General features: G+C 39.9%; 1 protein-coding gene and 1 pseudogene across 1 annotated transcript in view; one reads left to right on the top strand and one right to left on the bottom strand.

The window, feature by feature from the left end:
* Positions 1–5950: 5950 nt before the first annotated feature.
* MMAA (methylmalonic aciduria (cobalamin deficiency) cblA type) overlaps positions 5951–23139 on the top strand; it is a 35957-nt gene continuing 18768 nt past the window's right edge. Inside the window, exon 1 of the mRNA XM_011956933.1 lies at positions 5951–6715. The gene's annotated coding sequence lies outside the window, so the exon portion shown is untranslated. The remainder of the gene's footprint in view (positions 6716–23139) is intronic.
* LOC105522403 lies at positions 11432–13292 on the bottom strand (annotated as a pseudogene).

Here is a 23139-nt window from a genome sequence, read left to right as displayed (position 1 = left end):
ATCATCTGGCTAGAAGGAAACCAGGTGATATTCATCAAGACCGTGGAGCATGACCTGAAAGGAATTTCAGACATCTTTGAGGCTCCCCTTCCATCACAGGCCCAGAGCTCTAGAACAGAATGGTTTTGTGGTGGAAGACCCAGGGTGCCCTCCATGGGCTTGCTGCCCAGGACCACTTCCAGACTCTGCTCCCTGTATGCCAGTGCAGTAATCCTGTCACCCCAGCAGTGCTTCAACAGGTCTGGCTGTGGCTCAGGCTGCCATGCCAGAGGACACAAGCCGTAAGCCTTGGTGGCATCATGTGGTGCTGATTCTGCAGGTGTCCAGAATGCAAGAGCTGTGGGGCCATGGTGACTTCCACCTAGATTTCAAAGAATATGGACAGCCCAGTAGGTCAATGCCTAGTGGTCTTGAGAGTGGGGCAGCTCCCAAGACCACAAAACTGTAGGGCTACCAGCATGCAACTCCAATCTGGGGAAGCTGGAGGCATGAAATTTCGATCTGAGCACTGCTGGGTGGACAGTCCACCAAAGCAGTAGGAATGGAGCTGCGTGAGGCCTTGGGGACGCTGCCCCATCCTGGTGTGCCCAGGATATGGGATATGGAGTCCAAAGAGATTATTCTCCAGCTTTAAAACTCATTTTTCTTATTGGATTTTATATTTGCTTGGGTCCTGTTACTTTCTTCTTGCCTGTTTTTCCCTTTTGGAATGGGAATGTCTATCCTATGCTGTCCCAACATATACATATATGTTTATATATATAGATATATAAAGTAGATAACTTGTTAAATTTCACAGGCTCACAACTGGAAAGGAATTTGCCTTAGGATGAATTGTGCCTTGAATCTCACCCATATCTGATTTACATGAGACTTTGGTCTTTGGACTTTTGAACTGATGTAGAGCAAGACTTTTAGGACAATTGGGATAGAATGAATGCATTTTGCATGGTGAGAAGTCATAAGGTTTGAAGGCTAGGGGTGGAATGCTATGGTTTGAATGTGTCCCCTGAAGTTCACATGTTAGAGGCCTGATCCCCAATGAAACAGTGTTGAGAGGTGATTAAGTAATGAGGCCTCTGCCCGCAGACACTGATTAATGCCACTTCACAGGAATGAACTGGTTGTCACAGGAGTGAGTTCCACACAAAAGGATGAAGCCAGTCCCCTCCCCACCCACCCCTCTTCCCCTCTCTTACCCTTCCGTTTTCTGCCATGGAATGACACAGCATTAAGTCCCTCACCAGATGTGAGCCCCTCAACCTTGCACTTCTCAGCCCCCAGAACTCTAAGAAGTAAATGTTTATTTTAATCTTTATAAATTACCCAGTCTCAGGTATTCTGTTATAGCAGCACAAAATGGACTATTCCCCCATCCCCTTCAACACCATGTGTAATCATTAAATAGAATGAGTAATCTTGCCAGAACCACAATCTTACATTCAGTTTCCAAACTGTAGTTTCCCCCAGATAGTTAGCATTGTTCAATGAATTTTTGTTATGCCATTATGTAAATGTAGTCTATGTTCATTATCTCTGTACTTATTAAATTCATCAAAAGCTGTCCAGGAACAGATTTTCTGTTTTGTCAACTACACCCAGAATCTTGTTCCCAGATTTTTCATCAGTATTTTCAGACTGTGAGGGAAGGAAAGCAAGAAATGGGAACAATTTCATGAACTTTAAATATGCTGTAACTCTGTTTTAGTACAATAAAGTATACAGCCGTCTGCAGTTGCTTCCAGCATACCCCAATCTCAGGGCAGTGCCAGGTTAGTGCAGTTGGTTAGAATGTGGCAATATGTCCATAATTATTTCCCATGTGAATCAATTGGCTTGGTTGTGCAGAGAAGAATGTTTTCAGTGTCAGTCTGAACTTTTGAGGCCAGCAGTCTGGAAAATCTGTGCCTCTGAATATTGAGGTTTGGAGATTTCCAAAGACCTGTTATTGACTTCTAATTCCATTGTGGTTGGAGAACAATACTTTGTATGATTTTCATCCTTATAAATTGAGATTTATAACCCAGAATATGGTCTTTCTTGGCACATGTTCAGTATGCATAAATATGGCACATCTCTCCATTTATTTAGCTTTCATTTAAGCAATGTTTTGTCACTTTAGAGTACAGCTCTTGCATGTCTTTCATTAAACGTATTCCTAGGTATTTATAATATGGATGCTCAACTTATGATGAGGTTATGTCTGAATAAACCCATCCTAAATGGAAAATACTGTAAATTGTAGTGGGGTTTCAACTTAATATTTTCTACTTACAATGGGTTTATCTGAATGTAACCCCATTGTAACCTGAGGAGCATTCTGAATGTCTATCACTTTCACATCATTATAAAGTAAAAAAAAATCGTAAGTCAAACTCTCCTAAGTCAGGGATCATCTGTACTATTATAAATGGCATATTTTAACATGTCATTTTCCAATTGCTGCTTACTAGTATATAAAGTATTTTTTTATATATACTGAGTTTTTACCCCATGACTTCAACATCCAGTAGATGTTGAAGATTTTCCAAATGGATAGTCTACAAAATACAATTTATTTAGTAGCTTTGAAAAACAGATTTTCTACATAGACCACTGTGAACAGATAGTTTTGCACTTTTCTAATATTTATCTTTTATTATTTTAATTATTTATTGTACTATCTAGAATTTCTGATACAAAGCTGAATAGAAGTGATGAGAGCCGCCAGCTTTACCTCGTTCCCAATCCTAGGATTGGATATTTCACCATTAAGCATAATAGCTATTGATCTTTCACAGATGTCCTTTATAAAGTTCTCTTTTATTTCTAGTTTTGTGATTGTTATCATGAGTTGGCAATAAATTATGTCAAATGCTTTTTCTGCCATTATTAAGATTTTCTCCTTTATTAATGTTGTAAATTACTGTTTATTAATGTTGGGCAAATCTTGCATTCTGGATAAACCACAATTGGCCATTGTATTTTATTTTTTTCTGGGTTCAATTTGCTAGTATTTTCTATAGGAATTTTGCATCTGTATTAGTGAGTAATATTAGTTTGTGTTTTTTTTTCTCTAATGTCTGTTACATTTTTCTGAAGGCTCTGCTGTTACTCCTTCCTCCTCTATTCTCTGAGTTTATATAAAATTAACATTGTGTGTTATTTAAATGCTGGATAGAATTCACTAACGGGGATGGTTTTCTTTGTATTTTTAAATTATGAGTTCAAATTCTGTAACAAATATGCAAGTACTCAGATTTTCTATTTCTTCTTCAGTGTTTTGATGTTTGGTTTTTTTTTTTCCCCAAAAAACATTTTTTCTTGGGACAGAGTCTCACCGTCATCCAGGCTGGAGTGCAGTGGTGCACGCTCAACTCACTACAACTTCTGCCTCCAGGTTCAAGCGATTCTCCTGCCTCAGCCTACCAAGTAGCTGGGATTACAGGTGCATGCCACCACACCCGGCTAATTTTTCTATTTTTGTAGAGACGGGGTTTCTCCAAGTTGGCCTGGCTGGTCTTAAACTCCTGACCTCAAGTGATCCACCCGCCTCGGCCTCCCAAAGTGCTGGGATTACAGGTATGAGCCATCATGCCTGGGCCCAAAAACTTTTTATTCTAAGTTATCAGATTTTATTGGTATAAATTTGTTTATAATATTATTTTATGGTTTTAATTAGAATTTTTCAATCTCAGCACTATCGACGTTGCAGGCCAGCAAACTGCTGTGGGGGACTGTCTGTGCATTGCAGAATATTCAACTGTTTCCCTGGCCTCTGTCTTCTGATAGCAGACTCTCCAACTGTTGACAACCAAAAATGTCTCTGGACATTGCCAAATGTTCCTTGGGGGGAAAAAACCCTCTGGTTGAGACCCATGTTTTAATGTCTGTAGAATCTTTAGTGTTCTTTCATTCCAGATACTGGTAATTTGTCTGTTTTTAAAATGAGTTTTTCTAGAGTTTTGTAGGCTGTACAAAAGAAGACTATGCACTGGACTTGGCCTGTAGACCACAGTTTGCTGATCCTGACTTAGATCACTGATTTTTTTTCTTCTTTTCTAACAAAGGCATGAAAAAACTATAAATTTCCCTCTGAGAATACTTTAGTTGTATTTCATAAACTTTGAAATGTTGTATTGATGGATATTAGCCAATTAATGGTTATGGAGAGTGTTTATGAAGTAACATGAGCTTGACTGTTATTCCAATAAAAGAGCTTACAAATATACTTTTGGTTCTGTGAGAGATGAGCAATGAAGAACAACAATAAGTACTTTCCCAACTAGTTGATAAATTAACATAAACATCCATAATCTGGCAACAATATTCTTTTGGCTCCTATCCCTAAAAAAAGCCAGTCTGCAACATCCAAAACATTTACCAACACAAGGAAATGGAAATTGCAATGATTTTCCTGTATCTTATAGAGTATTAATTTGCTGCCACCTGCTGGGAGGCAGAAATGGGTTTCCAGCATTGCTAGCTACAATTTGTCCTCAACTATTTATTTTGAAAATTTTCAGATCTATAGAGAAGTTAAAAGAACATTCATGTACTATTCACCTGAAACAACCGTTTTTTTGTTTTGTTTTGTTGAGACTGGAGTCTCTGTCTGTCAGCAGGCTAGAGTGCAGTGGCCCAATCTTGGCTCACTGCAACCTCTGCCTCCCAGGTTCAGGTGATTCTCCTGCCTCAGCCTTCGGAGTAGCTAGGACTACAGGCACGAGCCACCACGCCCAGCTCATTTTTGTATTTTTAGTAGAGATAGGGTTTCACCATGTTGGCCAGGATGGTTTTGATCTCTTGACCTCGTGATCCACCCGCCTCCGCCTCCCAAAGTGCTGAGATTCCAGGCGTAAGTCACTGCGCCCGGCCCAGGTTCAAATTTTTTAAATCCTTAAGGCTATCTAGTTGACAGCTGTCTTTAAGGTAGATCAGTCCTCCTGCCTTTTTTTATTGTCTTCCACATTAACCTTATTGAAAGGTCCAAACAAATCACATTCTGAATTTATCCGAGTGTTTCCTCACAATCAGATGCAGGTTAAACATTTTTGGCAAGAGTGTTACGTAGGTGTATTTCCCATAGCCTCATAATGACAGGTTCATATTTTCGCCGGTATTGGTAATGCTAGCAACTTTTTTCCCATGAAGCATCTATTAACATTTTGCAAGAGACTAAAGTTCCACGGAAATGTGTTCCCCAAGCTGTACTGTTTAGAAAACTTCTGAATAAAAAAGTGACATACATTAAAGTGTTTTAGAGTTTGTAGAATGAAAAGCAGGTTAAGGATTAACTCAATTTTAAAATTAACAAACTTCTTCTAAGGTAGCACAAACTGGGCTTTCATGAAACGTAACCCTTATCAAAACAATTGTTCAGATGAGCAACGCCAAGTTTAAAGAAAGGAAGTAAAACGTCTCAAGAACTGTCATTCTGTTTGTGTTCAATAACTGAGATTTGAAAGGTCTGATTCTATGTCCTCTCCACTAGATCCTCGGCTTCATTTAGACTTGTGCTTAATTTTCTGTCATTGACTATTGAGTCTACAATCACTCTTTGGAGTAAAAGTGGTAGTCTTTTAGTCCAAATAGTAATAATGAAAATGGTGAGACCAGTAATTCATTTTTTATTATTCTATATTCAGTAAGAATCAACCCGTATCTAATAGCTGAAAAGGCCTGAAGCCTCCCAAATGCATGTCATTACACAAATTCTGTGTGAGGACTGACATCTTGATTCCATATACTAATTATACCGCATGGCCCCCATTTATAACCATACCTACTTGTCATAATTCGATTCTGGCTGCTGCCTATGGATGCTATCTTTATCACATTACGGCAAACATTTGGGTGATTAAGTTTTTCTCAAAAATTCTAGAATAGCATACAACGGCTTTACTACTTATTATGTCATCTAAGAGGTTTTTAAAAAATCAGTTACCACCTCGCCCACGCAGTGAGGTAGCAAATATTATGTCATTTCAGGCTTGTGCCTTTCCCCCCTGGGGATTTCCCGTGGACATCCCTGCAGCAGTGAGGCCGGAGTCCTGGCTTTGGGTGCATGTTAAGAAATACTAATCAAAACGAATGGGTGCCTTTCAAGAGAAAAAAATTGTGGGAACTTCAACCTTTAAAAACCATGCCATGGTTTAAAAACGTAAAACTCTATTTCGGCCGAACGCTGAGCATTTCTTCAAATCACTATGAGAAGCTTGAATGTCTTTAAATTCACCGGTCTGTAAAACGTAACGCGTCTCTCCCTCATCCCATATTATAAGTTTCCAAAGAGTGGAAGAAGGGGCTCCGGGGGTCCCGGCCCCAGGCTGCTGGGGCTGAGAGCAGGACTCGGCCTCCGTCCGACTCCGTCGCGAAGGCCGGGAGGGAACGAAAGTTACCCTCGAACTTCGGAGGCGAAAGATTCCACGTGGACCTTAAAAAGGGCAAAACCTACCCTAAAGGCCTTAAACCGCCCTCCCCTCCCCCGCCAGAGAACTTCCCGGCGCAGAGCTTCCGCAGCCTGCCGCAAGCTGGGAAGCCTTCACGCTCACGCGCTCTCCGCCACACGCCGGAATTGCGCGGCCACGTCCGCGGGGACCCTGGCCATGCCCCGCGCCGCCACCCGGCCCCAGGCGACCTCCGGGCCCCACGCGCCTGCAGTCGGCGCTGCTTCTGCGTGGGTGGATCCGGCGGAAGGGGCGGGGTCAGGCGGCACTTCCGTGACTTCGGGTGGGTGAGTATGGGGAGTGCGCGAGGCGTTAGGGAGTCGGGCCTGGGCTCCCGCCTACGGCCGCCCTCCCGCCGGGGTCCAGCGCGGTCCTCCGGGGCGCCCCCTGGAGGATTTGGGGTGGGGGAAGGAAAAGGAGAGTTATCGAATATTCTCCTGATATTGATGTTAGGGGTGCGGATATGTGTGGACAGGCAGGAATCGGCAAATGGGTTCAGATAGAAGGTTTAACACGTAAACAGTGTTTTAAAATTCTCATTTTGGTTAGGTTTCTCAGGTTATCTTTGAGCCACAGCAAGGCAGCTTTGTTAAGGTGGCTCATCCATTGTCGCTGCCAAACCAGGTGAATGGTTAACCTGAGGCGGGGTCGGAGAAAGCCACTATGACTCCTAGCAAAGAGTGAAATTAAAACTCTTTTCCGGGAAATAAAATCCAGGATATGAAAGTAGAATTCAAACTAAAAGTTACAAACGGTATCTAGGTTCTGTCACATGCTGTGCCGGGCAGGGGCTAAATCTCAGCAGAGGGCATGCTGTCTGCATATGTATTTCTCATTAGAAAATGAAAGACAACCTAAACCAAAATAATATGATAAAAAAATTTTATTTATTATCTGTCTTAAGAGTTGTACCCTAATCCATATGTTTGGAAAACATAAACTAATAAAACTTTTCCAACTTGGTAGAAAGCCAAAAGTTTCCAGAAAAACTGTGTGGATTATTCAGCATTTTGCGGTTGTCTACAATGTTCAGAATATTCTTTTACAATAATTTTGCACTAAATACTGGTTTGTGTTCAGGGTAACAAGAGGTTTTTAAAAAGTCAAAGACAGGGACGGGTACTTTAAGGTCTGTATCCTATTAGGAGAGACAAAACAAGCATGAAAAGTTACATAACCATAAGAAATGTAAATCACCATTTGAGATATTTGAAGATGTCAAAAGAAAACCTTTATTTAGAATGGAAAGAGCTGGTGAATGCTTGAAACATTTACCATTTAGCTGATTGTTGCCACATGGGAATGTGGGTCTTTCAGACGCAGATCTGATTGTCTCCAACACAGGCCAAAGATCTGTATTTTTGCGTAATTTTTCTTGATTTTTAATGTTACTTGCAACCAATTTAGTTAACCCACACCTTCTCTGGGTGGGCCAGGTGCAACTAGTTTGTGACCTCTGCAGATTTTCACCTTAGTACAGTCCTACACTTACACAATGGTTCAGTTAAAGATTTTTTGACTTTACAGTGGGTTTATCCAGACACAAACCCCATTGTAAGATGAAGACTCTTTGTATTTAGAAATAATTGGAATTAGAGATCAGAAAAAGTCCTAGAGACTGGGATCGTCAGGAAAGATTTTAAGCTAAGTAGTATAGGAGAGAGATCATAGAGGGGGAAGGATATAAAAGATGAATTAAATCTTGGAGTTGGGAGAGTGGCAGGTTTGGAAGATAGTAAGTAAACTCTCCTTAGAGGAAGTTTGGAAAGGCAAGTGCAAGAGGTGCTGCTGGTCTGGGGACTACACTTTGAGAACCACTGTCCTAGGGTACGGTGAACTTTTGGAGGAATTTGAGTAGGAGGGTAAGGAGATCACATTCACCTTTCAGGATGAGTCTTGCTGTGAAGTCTGGAAGGAGGACCGAGGAGGGAGAGAGAAAAGAGGAACGTTTCTTAGAGGCGATTAGCACCTGCTTGATTACAGGCCCTGTCCCAGGCTCTCTCATGCATACTGTCTCATTCATACTCACCACGACTCTGATATGTAGATCTTAATGTTTTCATTTTGTAAGTGAAGGAACTTTGAGAATATGAGAAATTACCCAGGTATCATAGTTGGTCTCAGAGCTTCCTAGTTCAAGTCTAGATTTGAAATAGGGTGGTAGCAGTGGGAATGTATCAAAACATTTAACGGCGATGGAATTTAGAAAAATAGAGACTTCACAAGCACATTTAAGCCTAAAAGTAGAAATTTGGAAATTTGTATCTTACTGGAAAAGTGATAAAAGGTAAAGTGGACAGAGAACTTTAGAGAATCCCTTCATGAATTTGGTATTCATTCTTTATTACTCTTCACTCACGGTGACCTATTGAAAACCTATTTAAAAGTTGCTTATTTAAGAAGTCATCCTGCTCTACAAAAATTTCTGAAATTATTTGAAAAAGAGAAATTAAGCCTTCTGTCGGGGGAGAGGAGGAGTGGAATGTGGTAAACAGATTAATGGTTTTGACAGCTTATCTTCAAAAGCAATTAGCATTGAGAAATGGAAACACATGATACAACACTGCGTTGCCTGTATGAATTGTGCTGTGCTGCAGACACTGATCTACTGTATTGATTTTGGAAATTCTGTATGCTTTTTCTTGCCAGAGTAGTTATTGAAATTGAGAATATTCATTGGATCAATTTCAAGATAAATATCCCAAGTCAGACTGCTGCTGCTGAGCAAATTTTTAATGAAGGAAAATATCCATATATTGAAATCAGTTTAAAAAGAAAGTCCTTAAAGTAAATATATATTACTGTAAAATCTAGAAAAAAATGTACATTTTATAAACATCAATTAACTGAGTAATCAGTGTAGTGGAGTTATTGACCCATGCAGAATTATGGCATACATTCATTAATTCTGTGAGCAAATAGTTGTGCTATAAATAGAAAGATAACTGATATGGTTTGGCTGTGTCCCTACCCAAATCTCATCTTGAATTGTAACTCCCACAATCCCCACATGTCATGGGAGGAGCCTGGTGGGAGGTGATTGAATTATGGGGACAGGTCTTTTTCCTGTGCTTTTCTCATGATAGTGAATGAGTCTCATGAGATCTGATGGTTTTAAAAACAGGAGTTTCCCTGTACAAGCTCTCTCTTTGCCTGCTGCCATCCATGTAAGACATGACTTGCTCCTCCTTGCCTACTGCCATGATTGTGAGGCTTCCTCAGCCATGTAGAACTCTAAGTCCATTAAACCCTTTTTCCTGTATAAATTACCCAGTCTCAGGTATGTCTTTATCAGCAGCGTGAAATCAGACTAATACACTAGATATAGCCTACTTTGAGGTATCTTACTGAATCTTGTAAAGCTGGGGAATTTCTCTTGTATTTTGTTAGTGCTTAGCTTACAAATTATAGGATGAAGCCATATTCTTAGGAATCCTGAAAATTAGTTGAAACATTTTGATTGGATTATTATTATTTTATGGCTGTTATGCTTTTAATGGAGGCAGATACAAAATTCATCAATGCAAAATAATGTTTTACATACTCATTAACATAGTGATTAATGTAAATTATATTTTGACAATGTAAAATACAGTGTATTTGGCCTCAAAAAAGAAACTACAGAGTTAGCTGCAACTTAAGATAACTGGAAAGGCTCCTTACATTGTTTTTAGCCCACCACCTTTATTGTAATAGTTCTGTATGATATCTGGGGAGGGAATTAAAAAATAATACAAAACTCTTTCAGCTGTGGTTCGGAGAACTGTATGGCAATGACATTGTGAGACCCTGAAGTTTCCCCAGAAATATCTCAATAAGAGGCAGTTAAGAAGCTTAATAGTTTCAAAGTCTGGAAAGCAGCAAATACATCTTAGAGAATTTAAAAACATTATAAACCCTACTTCTCTTCTACAGAGACATTTTAAAGCATGGACATAACTTTAAGGAGATAGAGAAAACATCAGTGGTTTTCATAAAGCTTCAATGAACACACCCCAAGGCACAAGTGTTGAAAATGGCCTGTTCACTAAAATGTCACTTGGAGGTACAGGTATGCTGTGCTTACAGTGAGAGGATGACTTTATCCCTAGTTAAAAGCACCAGGTGTCAAGCTCTGCTTCCATTACCCAGGATGCACCAACAATCCCTATGATAGTGAATGGTTCAAATACTATACTACATTTCCAACATGTCTTTTGCCTATTTGCTTATTTGTTACTGGGGTTCTTTCGAACCCCACAGGTCTGTAGAATATTTTAAAAGGCTAGAACTACCTTAAAACTAGTCTTGAAATAATACGGAGCCCTTCTAAAAGAACTCACTGGATATTTTAATAACATTTACAGAAAGAAAGAAAAAATTTGCAGTAGCTGAGTTTCTTTTAATTGAAGAAGAATAATGTAGAATATGTAATCTAAAATGTTTGATAATGTCAAAAATTGCCAAGATTATTAATATATATTTTGGTAATCATTATTGGCCAAGTTAATTTTTTGTGCAAAATACACTATATGTTAATAGAACAGGAAAATCATTATTTCAGACCACTAACAGAAGAAAACCCACAGCTAGAGAAGCATCTGTAGGGCAATTAAACATTAGGGAAGTTTACTATACATCAATACACTTCGATTACAGAAATATTTCATTTTAAAAACTAGACTGTTTTGATGTACTTTTTGTAACGACCCGATCCAAGGAGCCTTGGAGGCTTGTGAAAAAGATGTATCCACAAAGATGCTGCATTTCTAGTGTGGGGGTGAATTAACACTTCTGTAAGAAGGAAGGAACTGAATCAGCTCAGCATCAATAAACAACATTTTTCTTTTAAACAGTAACTCATAATCTGATGACTCACTTCGCTTTGCTAGTTCAAAATTAGGCAGAAGAAGAACTAAGCTAACTGGTCAGACCCAGAAACACAATGATTTGGCAAGCCTCAGTCACTCAGCTCATGATGTGTGATAATCAGCAGAAAGGCTGCTCAACTCTTGTCCATTCCTTCACATCTGTAGGTGAGTTCGATATAACCACTTCTTTTTATCAACTTACCAACTTTAAGCTGCATACAGGCAAAGAGATCACAAACTTCAGGGAGGCCATAATGGTCTGGGGGGAAGTTATATTCCTCCTGTAGAGGTGAATTAAGTAATACTTCCCAGGCCTTCTTTCGAAGCAGCCACTTGTCTTCTCCAGAGGATAGATGGCTGAGGTTGCCCATCTTCTTTCCTGATAGGACCCAGTCAGCTGTGTTAAAGGTACACCAGGAAGTGCTCATGGGGCTTTTTAGCTTTTGTTTGCCAGCTTTGTCTTCAGTATTAGGCACTTCCTTAGGACTTCCTTCTTTGTATGGGGGCCTGATAAGCCACTCCTGCAAGGCACTGTTCTTTATGACTTGGAAGGAATCAGCAATTCTAGAAGGAACCATTGACTTTGGTGCTTTAGTTCTATTACTTCTTTACTAGAAGGACAGAGTCACATATTCAGGGAATCTTTATGTTTCTCAGGCTTGGGTTTGGGTTCCATGGGCATCCATTTTTATCCTTTCCTTCTTTGTTCAGAAGCCACTTATACAGAGCCTCCTTCTCACAGTTCTCATCACACACACACTCTGCAAAGCTGGTGCAGGGCTCATTGGCTCTGCCTACCTCCTCTACCTTACATGGGTCCTGATGGTTCTGGACAAGCCTATCCTCTGTAACCATGCTGGGGGTAGACAATGGTTTCTTGGCCTCCAAGTGGTCATTCAGGCACTTCAGATTGCTCACGTTTTCCAACTCCGTACCTTTGGGCTGCTTTTCCTGACAGTTGGTACAGGAGTCAGTCTTGACAAGCCAATCATTCACATTATAGGACTGGAACAAGAGCTTAAACTTCTCATTGCTTTCATGACTGCCATTCTCAGGCTTCCCCAGCTTATGGGATTCCTGGGGAGTCACTAGCCAATCTGATAGGTTCATCTTGTCTTGATCAAGAAGCTCTAGATCTTCAACCTTTTCCATTTCAGTGGAGAGCTAGTAGTGGAATGGCTGTTACACTTTTGATAACTTGGTTTTTCAGGAACTTCCTGTTGCTGACTCTTGAGGAGCCAGTTTTCTAAGCCCTTTAGGTTTCTCCAGACATTACTGAAGAAATTGCAGGCTCTGGAAGAAGTCTGACTGTTCTCCAAGGTCTGCTTTTTGGTGAGCCAGTCCTGGGGGTTTGTGCTGGGTGTGTAAGAAGCCTGATGACCACTGGCAGGTTTGCTTCCAAGGAGCCATTTGCTGAGAGGGACAGCTGCAATACTGGATGCAGACTTCTGCTCTGGCATTGGGATATAGCCTCTCCTCCAAGAAGGGCCCAATATTTGAGGAACTAACATAAGCCATCAAATGCTCAGGAATTTGAATTGTTTTGAGAGACCTAAATGTGGTGATGGTCTGGCACACAGCAGTTGTGTCAGCTTCAAAGAGTAGGACATTTGAATCTTCATGCTCAAGGGTCAAACTGCCCAGTCTCTACAGGCACACAGAGACTTGATTGGCTAGATCTTTGTTTTGGGTACACTCCAGTTGATGAGTAAGACAATTGAACTGGCCCAATAACCAGTAGAACTGCTGAGCCTGCTGTTGAAGTGTCTCTTTCAGCTGATAGATGAGGTCCACCTGTTCATATAGTCACACCTCATGGCTTCTAAGACATTCCAGGTGGTGGCTTATGCACCTGTGAATCTGAGCTTTGATCTCTTGCAAGTTGTCTTTAATTTGCTGTTCAGCCTGGAGTAACTCCACCAATAGCAAGCTGCAAGTCCCTCCATGCATCACTACCCTTCAAAAGGGGTTCTCTATTACTGGAGCTGCCACTCTGGTCTTGGAAGGTATTCATTCTGCTCACAGCTCCAGGTCCAAGTGCCTCTCTCGGCAATCCGAGGGGACCTTGGGTGGACTGACACATGGCCCCACTGAAACCTAGGGCCCAAAGCGGATTTGATTATTTGTCCAGTTCTTTGATTTCTTCCCATGAGAAAGCAGGAAAAGATACTGAGTTACATGAGCAGGTAGGAAATCCTTCTTTTTACTTACATGATTTTACCATTTTAGTGGAATTAGTCTGTTCTGCCTGTGACAGTATACAAAGGTAGAAAGCTGCTCATACAAGGCTGAGTTATATTGGCTCTTAAAAAATTTATGGGCTGCTTTAAAATCTGGTTGATTGGATAAATTCATGGGGTTAAAGATATTATGAACTTAGTTATCAGGAGTGAATTATTGTCTGTGGAGCGAAAAACATTTTAAAATGTGGTCTGTTCTGTCACCTAACACATCGAGATCTCCTACTGATAAGAACTTAGCACAGGAAATAGTAACTAATTTTTCATTTCGGCCTAAGCAAAAAATAAATAATTAAAAAGATAAATAGCCAGCCATAATCAGGCATATTCAGATGTACAGGATTATTTTATTTTCTCTAGAGTTGACACCATATAAATCTGTATTTGTGAAATCCATAGTTTTTTCCAAGTTCTGCCACTAGTTGTGAGGCCTTGGTGAATCAGCCTTATGCTGTTGAGCCTCCCCTTTAAAATAGGGTGTCATCCACTGTAGGATTGTTGTGAGGATTAGCTGAAAAAATGCATGCATGATGCCTCACACGAGATAAACACTCAGTAGAAGGTAGCAGCTGCTTCTTGCCATTCAGATGGTCCAGAGAGTTGGGGGGAAATCAAGAAAATTAGTCCCCTGGGAAGAAGTTTGAGGCTGTCAAACCCAGAATTACATACATCTGTATAGCTTTTTGGTTTTGGCAAAAGAACGCAGTAAGATGGTATCATCCTTTTTCTGGTTCTTTCTTTTCATTTAAAGGCCTTTTAAGATTTGCATTGGCATCAGAAGGCAGATAACTGCAATCCCAATTGTGATAAAACTTACAGTATAAATCATAAGCTTATCAGACAGTTGGTGTGGATTTTCTGAGAAAGATTGCAATTAAATTGTTGTAAGAAACCACTATTTTAAATGTTAAAGCAATCTAGAATATTTATTTAGAGAATATTTGCTTACATTATTATAAATGGACATAGTTTCATCTAGTAAAACTTTTGTTACCGAATTTTGATTCCTTGCAAACTTATCTTAACGTTTTTCTGTTTGGAAGGTTGGTTACATGTCAAAGGTGCCTTGATTCAAAACAGAAAACTTAGAAGGCAAAACATTTTAGTAAAGGTCCTTCAGTCACACAGGTTAAGATTGTTACCCAAACTTTTCTTTATAGTTTAATAGATTGTTTACGTAGAGTAGATAAGAGTATATATGCATGAATCAAAAAAAATATATTGGAAGGTTACTATGTGCCAGGCACTGTGCTCATTTCTGAAGAAATATGCCCTTTTTCTGGGAGACTCAGTCGAGTTGAGCAATGAGAATTGGTAGGGAGCGGTCTATAAATAGATAAATTAGAAAACAAGAAGATGAATACTATTTTTGAGATGGGAACAAAAGACTGTGGAGCATTGAATAGAACACTTAACTGTCTGGAGAAAGTAGGGGAAGATGTATCTCTGAGAAGGTACTATTTGAATAGAGTAGGCATTTGTCAGCAAAAATGTGAAGGATATGCACTACAGACACCTAATTTTTATTGTAGCATATATATAGTTTAAAAAATTTACCATGCTCAAAAATGGTTACTGTCTCATATATATCATGTTATTTCAGACTACTTTTGAACTTCAGATTTAACATGATTCTGATAAAATATCTGTGCATGGAAGAAAAGGTAAAATGTGATTATTGCTTATTTCACCTTGCACATAATTCTTTTTACTAAATTTTTTTAGTATATATGCTGACTTTATACCTAATTTAGAAACTGACATATAAATGCATTGAATGTAACACTGATCTTCACAATAACTGGTAAAATTAAGGATTCATTAAATTTGACTCTGATGTTAGGAAGAAATCTAAATGCAAAAGGAAGCAAGTTACAGGTTATGGCAAAGATAATAATCAAATCATGAGGCATGTCTTATTAAATTTTAAAAATTCTGAATTTTATCTTTTAAAAAAGATTTTTTTGCTTACTTTTTCTTACCATAGAACTGTATTAGTTTCCTATTGCTCCGGTAACAGATTACCGCAAACTTAGTGTCTTAATACAAATTTATTATCTTACAGTTCTATTGGTCAGAAGTCTGACACAGGTCTCACTGGGGTAAAATCAAGGTGTCAGTAGCTCTTTGTTCCATCCTGGAGGATCTAGAAGAGAATCAGTTTCCTTGCCTTTTCCATCTTCTGTAGGTTGTCCTCATTCCTTGATCCATGGCCCTTTTACTCCATCTTCAAAGACCTGAAGAGTGGATTGAATCCTCACATGATGTCACTCTGCTGTTCATTTCTACCTCCCACTTTCATATTAAAGGACATTGGTGATTACATTGGGTCCACCTGGATAATCTAAGATAATCTTTTTACCTTGTCAGCTGATTAGCAACTTTAGTTCCATCTGCAACTTTAATTCCCTATTTGCCACGTAACATAACATATTCATAGGTTCCAGGGATTTGGGCGTGGACATATTTGGGAGGCCATTATTCTGCCTATCATAGTAACATACGCTGTTTTTAAAAAAACAGAAAAATATGGTCAGCCAAAAAGCAACATAAAAGCACCATAATACCACTCATCTGTAGATGAAGTTATATACACATCAATATATATAGTTATTCTGTGTGTGTGTGTGTGTGTGTGTTTGTATGGGGAGGGTGTCAATGTGTGTTTAACATTTTTGAAAAAGGTGTCACACTTCCTCTTAATCCTGAATCCTTTTTTTAGTAATCTGGTCTTGTGGATTTAAATGACATCTAAACATCGAAGGAATGTTGAATTTTGTCAGATGCCTTTTCAGCATCAAATGAAATGTTCATATGGTTTTTGTCTTCCATTCAATTGATATGATGTATCACATTGATTGATTTGTATATGTTGAACCACCCTTGTACCCCAGAGATAAACCCCACTTGGTCATGATTAATGATCTTTTTAATGTATTGTTGAATTCAGTTTGCTAGTATTTTATTGAGGACTTTTGCCTCAGTAGTCATCAAAATTCATTCTATGAGGCCAGTATTATTCTGATACCAAAACCAATGATATACCAAAATAAAAGAATACTAGAGGCTAGTATTCCACAGTATTCAAAAGAATAGTATTCTTTTTTATTTAGTATTCAAAAGAATACTAGCCTTGTATTCATTTTCATGCTGCTGATAAAGACATACCTGAGACAATTTAAAAAAGAAAGAGGTTTAATTGGACTTACAATTCCACATGGCTGGGGAGGCCTCACAGTCATGGTGGAAGGCAAGACGGAGCAAGTCACATCTTACGTGGATGGTGGCAGGCAGAAAGAGAACTTGTGCAGGGAGACTCCTGTTTATAAAACCATCAGATCATTTGAGACTCATTCACTATCAGGAGAACGTCACAGGAAAGACTCACCCCCATAATTCAGTCATTTCCCACTGGGTGCCTCCCATAACACATGGGAATTATGTGAGCTACAAGGTGAGATTTGGGTGGGGGACACAGAGCCACACCATATCAAGCCTCTAGTTTACTTTTATTTTTGGAATGTCTTTGGTTTGGGTATCAGAGTAATACTGGCCTCATAGAATGAATTTGGAAATATTCCCTTTTCCTCTATTTTTCAGAATAGTTTCGGTAAGACTGGTATTAGTTCTTTTAATGTTTGATAGAATTCAGCAGTGAAGCCATCAGGTCCCAGGCTTTTCTCCATTAGACTTTTTATTACAGCTTCAATTTCATTAGTTGTTATTGGTGTGTTCAGGTTTGGGATTCCTTCATTGTTCAACGTTGGTAGGTTATATACGTCTACAAATTTATCCATTTCTTCTAGATGTTTTCAATTTATTGGCATATACTTGCTCATAATAAGCACTAAGGAGACTGGATTTCTGCAGTGTCAATTGTAATGTCTCCTTTTTCATCTCTGCTTTTAATTATTTAGATCATCTCTCTTTTTTCCTTAGTTTAGTTTGCTCTTGAAGGTGCATTGTTTATTAGAAGTTTTTCTTCTTTTTTAATGTAGGCACGTGTAGCTGTAAATTTCCCTCTTAGTACTGCTTTTGCTGTATCCCATAGGTTTTGGTATGATGTGTTTCCATTATTATTTGTTTCAAGACATTTTTCAATGTCCTTAATTTTTTCATTGACCCACTGTTCATTCAGGAACATATTGTTTAATTTCCATATATTTCTATAGTTTCCACAATTCCTCTTGTTATTGATTTCTAGTTTTATTCCAGTGATTGTTAGAGAAGATGCTTGATCTTATTTCAATTTTTTGAATGTTTCAGGACTTGTTTTATGAGCTAACATTTGGTCTATTCTTGAGAATGATCCATGTACCAAAGAGAAGATTGTGTTTTCCACAGCCATTGGATGAAATGTTCTGTAAATACCTATTAGGTCCATTTGGTCTGTAGTGCAGATTAAGTCTGATGTTTTGTTATTACTTTTTGTCTGGAAGATATGTCCAGTACTGAAAGTGGAGTGTTGAAGTCTCCAGCTATTATTGTATTGGGGTCTATCTCTCTCATTATCTCTAATAATATTTGCTTTGTATATCTGGGTGCTCCAAGGTTGAGTGCATGTATATTTAAAATTGTTATATCCTCTTGCTGAATTGACCCCTTTATCACTATCTAGTGACCTTCCTTGTCTCTTCTTACAGGTTTTGTCTTGAAATCTATTTGTCTGATACAATTATAACTACTTCTGTTCTTTTTTGGTTTCCATTGGCATGGAATAACTTTCTCCATCCCTGTATTTTCAGTCTATGTTTGTCTTTATAAGTGAAGTGGACTTCTTATACGCAGCATATCATTGGGTCTTGTATTTTTTATCCATTCCACCACTCTATGTTTTTTGACTGGAGAGTTTAGTCCATTTACATTCAATGTTGTTATTAATAAGTAATCACTTATTCTTGCCATTTTGTTATTTGTTTTCTGGTCTTCCCTTCTTTCTTTCCTGTCTTCGTTTTAGTGATGATGATTTTCTCTGCTGATGTGATTTAGTTTCTTGCTTTCTATTTTTTGTGTATCTGTTGTATGTTTTCTGGTTTGAGATTACTATAAGACTTGCTATCTTACTATCTTATCACCCATTATTTTAAGCTGATAACAACTTAACACTGTTTACATAAACAAGTGAATAGAAAACTAATAAAGACTATGCCTTAATTTAATCCCTGGCTTTTTAATATTTTGTTGTTTCTGTTCATATATACTGTCTTGAAAAGTTATTGTGGTTATTATTTTTCATTGGTTCATTGTTTAATCTTATACTAAACAGTAGTTTAGACACCACAGGTACAATATTCTTTTGTTTACTTTCTATTACCAGTGAGTTTGTACCTTCAGATGGTTTCTTATTGCTCACTAATGTCCTTTTCTTTCTCACTGAAGTGTTTGTTCTCTTTAGCATTTCTTGTAGGAAAGGTTTAGTGTATATGAAATTTCTCTGCTTTTGTTTATCTGGGAAAGTATTTCTCCTTCATGTTTGGAGGATATTTTCACTGGATATACTATTCTAGTGTACATTTGTTTTTTTCCCTTCAGCACTTTAAGTAGGTTATGCCATTCTCTCCTGGCCTATAAAGTTTCCACTGAAAAGGCTGCTGCCAGTCATATTGGAGCTCCATTGTATGTTGTTTGCTTCTTTTTCTCGTGCTGCTTTTAGGATTCATTCTTTATCCTTGACCTTTGGGAGTTTGATTATTAAGTGCCTTGAGGTAGTCTTTGGATTAAATCTGCTTGGTGATCTGTAACCTTCTTGCACTTGAGTATTGATATCTTTCCCTAGGTTTGGGAAGTTCTCTGTTATCCCTTTGAATACAGTTTTTACCTATCTCTTTCTCTACTTCCTCTTTAACTCTTGAAGGCCAATAGCTCTTAGATTAGCCCTTTTGAGGCTATTTTCTAGATCCTGGAGGCCTGCTTCATTGTTTTTTAGTCTTTTCTCCTTTGTCTTCCCTCACTGTGTATTTTCAAACAGCCTGTCTTCAGCTCACTAATTCTTTATCTTTTTTTTTTTTTTTGAGACAGGGGTCTTGCTCTGTCACCCAGGCTGGAGTGTAGTGGTGTGATCAGGGCTTGCTGCAGCCCCTACTTCCCAATCTCAAGCAATCCTGTCTCCTCAGCCTCCTGAGACACTGGGACTACAGCCACCACACTCAGCTAATTTTTGTATTTTTTGTAGAGATGGGGTTTTGCTATGTTGCCCAGCTGGTCTTGAACTGGGTTTAAGGGATCTGCATGCCTTGGCCTCCCAAAGTGCTGAGATTACAGGTATGAGCCACCATGCCTGGCCCAAGCTCACGAGTTATTTTTTCTGCTTGATCAATTCTGTCTTAAGAGACTCTGATGCATTCTTCAGTATGCCAGTTGCATTTAATCTCCTTGTTAAATTTATTGATAGAATTCTGAATCCTTTCTTGTGGTATCTTGAATTTCTTTTTTTCTTTTTTTTTTTTCTTTGCGATGGAGTTTGTTCTGTCACCCAGGCTGGAGTGCAGTGGTGTGATCTTGGCTCACTGCAACCTCTGCCTCCCAGGTTCAAGTAATTCTCTTATCTCAGCCTCCCAAGTAGCTGGGATTACAGCACCCACCACCACACCTGGCTAATTTTTGTATTTTTAGTAGAGACAGGGTTTCACTATGTTGGCCAGGCTGGTCTTGAACTCCTGACCTCAAGTGATCTGCCCAGCTCAGCCTCCCAAAGTGCTAGGATTACATGTGTGAGCTACCACACTCAGTCGTGTCTTGAATTTCTTTAAGTTTTCTCAAAACAGCTATTGTGAATTCTCTGTCTGAAAGATCACATATCTCTGTTTCCCCAGGATTGGTCCCTAATGCCTATTTAGTTTATTTGGTGACATCATGTTTTTCTGGGTGGTCTTGTCTGTGTCTGGACATTAAGGAGTTAGGTATTGATTGGAGTCTTTGCAGTCTGGGCTTGTTTGTACCTGTCCTTCTTGGGAATGCTTTCCAAATATTTGAAAGGGCTTGGGTGTTCTGATCTAAGCCATATCTGCATTTTGGGGCACCCCAAGCCCACCTTGGTGATCTTGGATAAGATCCTGAAGAATTCTCTGGATTACCAGGCAGAGACTCTTGTTCTCTTCCCGTTCTTTCTCCCAAAGTCTCTGCTTCGAGCCACCTGGAGCTGAGGATAGGATTATACAAGCAGCCCTGTGGTCACCACCACTGTAACTGCACTGGGTCAGACCTGAGTCCAACACAGCACTGGGTTTCACCAAAGGCCCACTGTAACTACTACCTATCACTTATGTTCACTCAGATTCCTAGGGCTGTGCAGTCAGCAAGTGGCAAAGCCAGACAGGCTTATGTCCTTCCTTTGAGGGTGGTAGGTTCCCCTAGGCTCCAGGTAAATCCAGAGATGCCATCCAGGAGTAAAAGCCTGGTGTCAAAAATTCTAGAAGTCTACCTGATGCTGTGTTCTACTGTGGCTAAGCTGGTGTTCAAACCACAAGACAGCATCCTACCCATTCTTTCCTCCCTTTTCCAAAGGCAGAGGAGCCTCACCCCATGACTGCCACTGCCACAGGCCCATGAAGAGTGCTACTCGGCTACTGCTGATGCTCCCTTAAGGTCCAGGGGCTCTTTAGTCAGCTCATGGTGATGCTGCCAGATCAGGGACTTACCCTTCAGGGCAGTGGGCTCCCCTTTAGCCCAGGGCAGGTCCAGAAATGCCATCCAAGAGCCAAGTCCTGGAATTGGGAACACCAAGAGCCCATTTGTTTCTCTACCCCACTGTAGCCAAGCTGGTACCTAACATGCCAGACAAATTCCTCTTTACTTTTCCCTTTGCTTTTCTCAAGCAGAATGAGTCTCGCCCTGTACCTACTGCAGCTAGGCATGTGCTGAGTCTTACCTGAATCCAGCGAGTCTCAGTCTCTCACCCAAGGCCCTCAATGTAATACCTTAGTATTGCTGCTGGGCCCAAGGGCTCTTCAGTCAGCAGGTGATGAATCCTGCCAGGACTGGCTCCTTTTCTTCAATGCAGCAAGTTCCCTTCTGGCCCAGGGTGTGTCTAGAAATGTTGTTCAGGAGCTAGGGCCTGGAAGGGGGACCTCATGACTCTAACTGGTGCCCCATCCTGCTGTGACTGAGAATATCCAAGATGCAAGATAAAGTCCTCCTCACTCTTCCCTTTCCTTTCCTCAAGCAGAAGGAAGGTGTCTCTTTTGTAGCCATGAGCTGTGCAGCCTGGGATTAGGGAAGGAGTGATGCCAACACTCCTTTTGCTGCCCCGGCTGGTGTCTCACTGGGTTATGTTTCACCCCGTCCCGAAACCCCCCAGTCCACTGGCTCTGGGCTCAGTTCAACACTAGGACTTGCCTAGGAGTTGCAGTCCTTGTGGCCTACACTGCCATTAAAGTTTAATTGAGACACTAGAGCACTTTAACCCACAGTGGCTAGGCTTCTGTGAGCTCAGGAAACTCAAGTTTCAAGTGCTGGGAACAGCCATTCCTCTCTGGCTGGTTTAATGGTTAATAGTTCCTTCTGTGTGTGGTGCCAGCTGAGTTTTCAGGTTTTGCTTTCTGCTATAGCAGGGTGGCACTGCCTCAAAATTGCTATGTTCTCCCTCTCCCCAGCGCACAGAAATGCTCTCTGCATCATGCCACTGCTGTCAGGAAATGGGAGAGGGGTAGTGTTGGGGATTCAAAATGGTTTTTCCTGCCTCTTCAGTGCCGCTTTGAGTGATACAAAGTTAAAACCAGGTAGAAAATGATTGGTGAAGCCTTGTATTCTGCTATCCTGCTCCGACCCTGACCACCTCTGTCACTCTTTTTTTGAACACAGCTTGTTTGGTAATAGGAGGTAGTCATGTTAAGACTTGTTAATTAAGGAGCATATTTTAAATAGTTCTAATTTGCTATTAGACTACGTATGACAACATCTTCCCTATTGGACAACAGGACTACATTTGGTAATAATGTTTTCTATCCTGCAGATTTCCTCTCTCTGTCCTTTGGCTCCTCTTCATGCCACCACCATCTCTGCAACTGAAAAGACTTCTTATTTCAGAAGTTGGGCAGAGTTACTAATATCTACTTCCCTTGTAGCCAAAGGACCTCTCTGTTATGTTAATATAATTTATTAAGGAATGCCTGCCATAGAGAGTCAAACAACCTGGGTTTGAATCTTGGCCCTGCCACTGGCTATGACTGTAATCACTCAGTCTCTCAGTGTTCTTTCCCCCTTCTGTTAAATGAAAATAAAAACAGTTGTATTGCCCTCATGGAATTAACTGGAGAATAAGTTGAAATAAAGTATCTGAAAGTGGCTTGTAGACTCTAATGTGCCAGGCATTTGGGGAATGAAATAAGTTCAGATCAGCAGCAGCTCTTTTTTTCTTTTTATTTAAGCAGTTGCAGTGTGCCAGGCTCCACGTCAAACTTTGAGGATTCTAACAAGATAGCATAGGTCAAGAAGGTCTTAAATCAGGCTTTTCTTTTCCATTCCTTAATACGTTGCCTAAGTCCAGGTCCTCATCATCTCCTTTGGTTTCTTGCTAGGCCTCCTGAACTGGGCTCTCTTTTTTTTATTTTTTATTTTTTCTTTTTTTTTCTTTTTTATTTTTTTGAGACAGAGTCTCGCTCTGCCCCCAGGCTGGAGTGCAGT

The sequence above is a fragment of the Colobus angolensis genome, unplaced genomic scaffold (genome assembly GCF_000951035.1).
Source record: "Colobus angolensis palliatus isolate OR3802 unplaced genomic scaffold, Cang.pa_1.0 Scaffold111, whole genome shotgun sequence".
NCBI lineage: Eukaryota > Metazoa > Chordata > Mammalia > Primates > Cercopithecidae > Colobus > Colobus angolensis.
The sequence above is the reverse complement of the archived record's forward strand: the minus strand, read 5'-3'. Positions and strand labels throughout refer to the sequence as shown.